Below are 5106 nucleotides of genomic sequence, written 5' to 3'. Positions count from 1 at the left end.
AATCTCAGTGGTGAGTAGTCACTGAGCTGATGGCAGTCCTCACATAAAGACACACCATGCCCACCAGAGCACACAAATAGCCTACATCAGATTCAGACAGAAATCAATACAGACTCCAAAACAGACACAATTATAATTTACATTCATTTATTTGTTTGTTTCACAACTCAGTTTTAGGATCAGGTACTACTGCCTGCTTCACCTCTTAAAATTAAGAAAAAAGTATTTGAGAAGCAATGTAGATAGATTATATAGAGGCAACTCAGTATAATTCACTGCTGCTTTCTATATATTATCAAAGCCACTTAAACGTATACTGCTCCATAGACATGGGTTCAATATGAATTTCTTTCTTTCAAATACTTTTTTAGCTGCTCTTAATTGAGAGTTTATCTGTCACTCCAGGCAGGATCAATCAACCCTCAAAGGCATTTAAAAGAAAACCAATACTATTTGAGGTTTGTTTTCACCTCAGACCTTGAGATCGCCTCTTATGAGTGAGTGGAGATCTCTCCCTCGTGCATGAGACATTTCATGGCTGACTCGTCGTCGTAAATGCCCACGCGGGGAAGGTCACGTGACATCAGGCCGAAGTAGGCCAGAGATTTTCCATTGGACTTCAGCCCATTTACCAGCACAAACAGGAACCTAGACAAATAAATAATAGTTATGTTCAGTAGGGCACAGAGTAGCAAAACAATCTGCAACCGAAACTAAAACTAAAATCAGTGGGTTTTTTGGACGAGACCAATGTCAAAAGTAGTTCAGTAGTTCATATATATTTAACTACTTTTGACAATGGTCTCGTCCAAAAAAATCACAGATTTTAGTTTTAGTTTCGGTTGCAGAACGTATAAATTTTGTTGATGGGCATTTCCTTCTCTCTCCCATTTGGTAAGGGTTTTCTCCGATCACAAAGCAGTTCATCACATCTGACTCCAATGAATCAATTTACAAATTCAATTCAAGCTGCAATTAAAGAGTGGATTCAAAATAACTTGTTCCAAATAGTGGATTAGGGACATTATCTTAAGATCTGAATCAAATAGCCAATATAATAGAGGTTTTGGTGAGTCGCTCTTTTTCAGGTCCAGTAGCTGCTTGCCTGATCTCACCTTATCAACGAATTCTGGGGCCAGAGCTCCTGACCTAGCCGGTCCTTGAGCACTTCATAGTCACCACTCCCCCTGTTGATGAAGAGCAGGATGTGCCCCTTCACCTCTGACTGGTACAGACCCACTGCTGTCTCTCTGTGTGTAGGTGTGTGTATGTGTGTGAGAGAGAGAGACAAAGGGACAAAGAGAAAGACAGAACTATGGGAAATAGATATCAAAATAGGCATGTGCCAGTACATTAACTGTCTGTAGGTGTAGTCTGGTTATATGACTGAACATGAAAGGATAACAATACAAAGATGTGATGCCAAGGTGTAGTTTTAACAAGGCTGGTTTAAATCTTGTCTAAATTTGCATTCCATGTATTTGTAATGCGAGTCAAGCAGGTGATTTCTGATGGAAATTTTGGACGGTTGCTTCTGCCGAGTCATTGTGGCTGGTTGCTTCTGCTGCTGAGGTACGAGAGCCGGTTGCTTCACCTAAGGTATTTGCGCCAGTCGTCACACTTGCTGAGGCATTGTGGCTGGTTGCTTCTGCTGAAGAGGCATGCGAGCCCGTACCTTTTGTTGCTGGGACATTGGCGCAGGTTCCTTTTAATGAAGCGTGGAGAATATATCTATAATTTACCTAGGAAACAAAGACAAAAAGTTCAAAATAGTAAAATGGCAGAATTTGAAGTCATTGGAACTATACAAATGCTGTTTTTTTTACTTAATTCATTTGTGTATAACAAACACCGTTAGGTGTAGGATAACAGGTTATCCCTCCAATGAATAGATCAATTGAAGGTCAGAATTCTCATAATATGCAGTTAGTGAATGATTTCAGCAGAAATGTACATGTTCAAAGACATTGTTGTGTGTAGAGCATATTTGAGTTAATTGACATATTCCCAATCAATTGTGTTTTTTGTTAGTTTCTCGAGTTGTTTGGAACTTGTCTTTTTACTTATTTTGTATATAATGTTGCCGCTATCATCTCTTATGACCGAAAATAACTGCAATTACTCACCACGGACTGGCAGAATCCTTTTTTTTGGAACAGAATCCTTTTTTTGGGACAGGCCCAGATCCGTGATTTGTGTGAAGAGAAGGTGGAGAAAAGGGGGCCAGAGGCTGGACTGCCTTCTGAGATTTAGTAGGCAATCGAATAAACCCCCACTTCCTTCTATTCTGCTAGCAAATGTGCAATCTTTGGAAAATAAAATAGATGACCTAAGCGGAAGATTAATTCAAAATTTTAATATCTTATGCTTCACGGAGTCATGGCTGAACGACGACATTATCAACATACAGCTGGCTATCCTCCAGGATAGAACAGCGGTGTCTGGTAAGACAAGGGCGGTGGACTATGTATTTTTGTAAATAACAGCTGGTGCACGATATCTAAGGAAGTCTCGAGCTATTGCCAGCCTGAGGTAGAATATCTCATGATAAGCTGTAGACCACACTATCTACCTAGAGAGTTATCTGTATTTTTTGTAGCTGTATACATACCACCACAGACTGAGGCTGGCACTAAGACCACATTGAAGGAACTGTATTCTGCCCTAAGCAAAAAGGAAAAAGCTCACCAGGAGACGGTGCTCCTCGTAGCCGGGGACTTAAATGTATGGAAACTTAAATACATCTTACCATATTTCTATCAGCATGTTACATGTGCAACCAGAGGGGAAAAAAAAAAAAAAAAACTCTGGACCACCTTTACTCCACACACAGAGACGCATACAAAGCTCTCCCTCACCCTCCATTTGGTAAATCTGACCATAATTCTATCCTCCTGCTTACAAGCAATAATTAAAGCAGGAAACACCAGTGACCTGATCAATAAAAAAGTGGTCAGATGAAGCAGCTGCTAAGCTACATGACTGTTTTGCCAGCACAGACTGGAATATATTCCGGGATTCCTCCGATGACATTGAGGAGTACACCACATCAGTCATTGGCTTCATCAATAAGTGCATCAATGACGTCATCCCCACAGTGACCGTTTGTACATAACCCAACCAGAAACCATGGATTACAGGCAACATTTGCACTGAGCTAAAGGCTAGAGTTGCCGCTTTCAAGGAGCGGGACGCCAACCCGGAAGCTTATAAGAAATCCCGCTATGCCCTCCGATGAACCATCAAACGGGCAAAGCATCAATACAGGACTAAGATTGATCGTACTACACCGGCTCTGACACTCGTCGGATGTGGCAGGGCTTGCGAACCTTTACAGACTACAAAGGGAAGCACAGCACGAGAGCTGCCCAGTGACACCTGCCTACCAGACGAGCTAGAATACTTCTATGCTCACTTCGAGGCAAATAACACTGAAACATGCATGAGAGCAAAATCTGATCAGGAAGACTGCGTGATCACGCTCTCTCCGCAACCAATGTGAGTAAGACCTTTACACAGGTCAACATTCACAAGACCGCAGGGCTTGACAGATTACCAGGACGTGTACTGCGAGCAGGTGCTGACCAACTGGCAAGTGTCTTCACTGACATTTTCAACCTCTCCCTGTCCAAGTCTGTAATACCAACATGTTTTAAGCAGACCACTATAGTCCCTGTGCTCAAGAACACTAAGGTAACCTGCCTAAATGTCTACCAACCCGTAGCACTCACGTCTGTAGCTATGAAGTGCTTTGAAAGGCAGGTCATGGCTCACATCAACACCATTATCCCAGAAACACTAGACCCACTCAATTTGCATACCGTCCTAACAGATCCACAGATGCAATTTTATTGCACTCCACACTGCTATTCTTTCCTATTCTTTGACTAGTGCTCAGCATTCAACATCATAGTGCCCTCAAAGCTCATCAATAAGCTAAGGACCCTGGGACTAAACACCTCCCTCTGCAACTGGATCCTGGACTTCCTGACGGCCCGCCACCAGGTGGTAAGGGTAGGTAATAACACGTCCGCCACACTGATCCTCAACACGGGGCCACTCAGGGGTGCGTGCTCAGTCCCCTCCTGTACTCCCTGTTCACTCATGACAGCACGGCCAGGCACGACTCCAACACCATCATTAAGTTTGTTGACGACACAACAGTGGTAGGCCTGACCACAGACAACGAGACAGCCTATAGGGAGGAGGTCAGAGATATGGCCGTGTGGTGCAAGGACAACAACCATTCCCTAAATGTGATCAAGACAAAGGAGATGATTGTAGACTACAGGAAAGAGAGGACCGAGCATTCCCCCATTCTCATCGACGGGGCTGTAGTGGAGGTTGAGAGCTTCAAGTTCCTTGGTGTCCACATCACCAACAAGCGAACATGTTCCAAGCACACCAAGACAGTCGTGAAGCCAGCACGACAAAACCTATTCCCACTCAGGAGACTAAAAAGACTTGGCATGGGTCCTCATATCTTCTAAAAGGTTCTACAGCTGCACCATCGAGAGTATCCTGACTGGTTGAATATCTGCCCGGTATGGCAACTGCTCAGCCTCCGACCGCAAGGTACTACAGAGGGTAGTGTGAACGGCATAGTACATCACTGGGGACAAGCTTCCTGCCATCCAGGACCTCTGTACCAGGCCATGTCAGAGGAAGGCCCTAAAAATTGTCAAAGACTCCAGCCACCCTAGTCATTGACTGGTTTCTCTGCTACCGCACGGCAAGCGGTACCAGAGCACCAAGTCTAGGTCCAAGAGGCTTCTAAACAGCTTCTACCCCCAAGCCATAAGACTCCTGAACACCTAGTCAAACGGCTAATCAGACTACTTGCATCCCCCCTTTACACCGCTGCTACTCTCTGTGGTTATCTATGCATTGTTTAATAACTCCACCTACATATTACCTCAACTAAAAAGGTGCACCTACACATTGACTCTGTACCCCCCTGTATATAGTCTCACTATTGTTATTTTACTGCTGCTCTTTAATTACTTGCTACTTTTGTTTCTTATTCATATTTGTTTTTAAACTGCATTGTTGCTTACGGGCTCCTAAGTAAGCATTTCACTGTTGCATTCGGTAGCACGAACGGCC

This window comes from Oncorhynchus kisutch, linkage group LG20 (assembly GCF_002021735.2).
Source record: "Oncorhynchus kisutch isolate 150728-3 linkage group LG20, Okis_V2, whole genome shotgun sequence".
NCBI lineage: Eukaryota > Metazoa > Chordata > Actinopteri > Salmoniformes > Salmonidae > Oncorhynchus > Oncorhynchus kisutch.
This window is presented reverse-complemented; position numbering follows the sequence as displayed.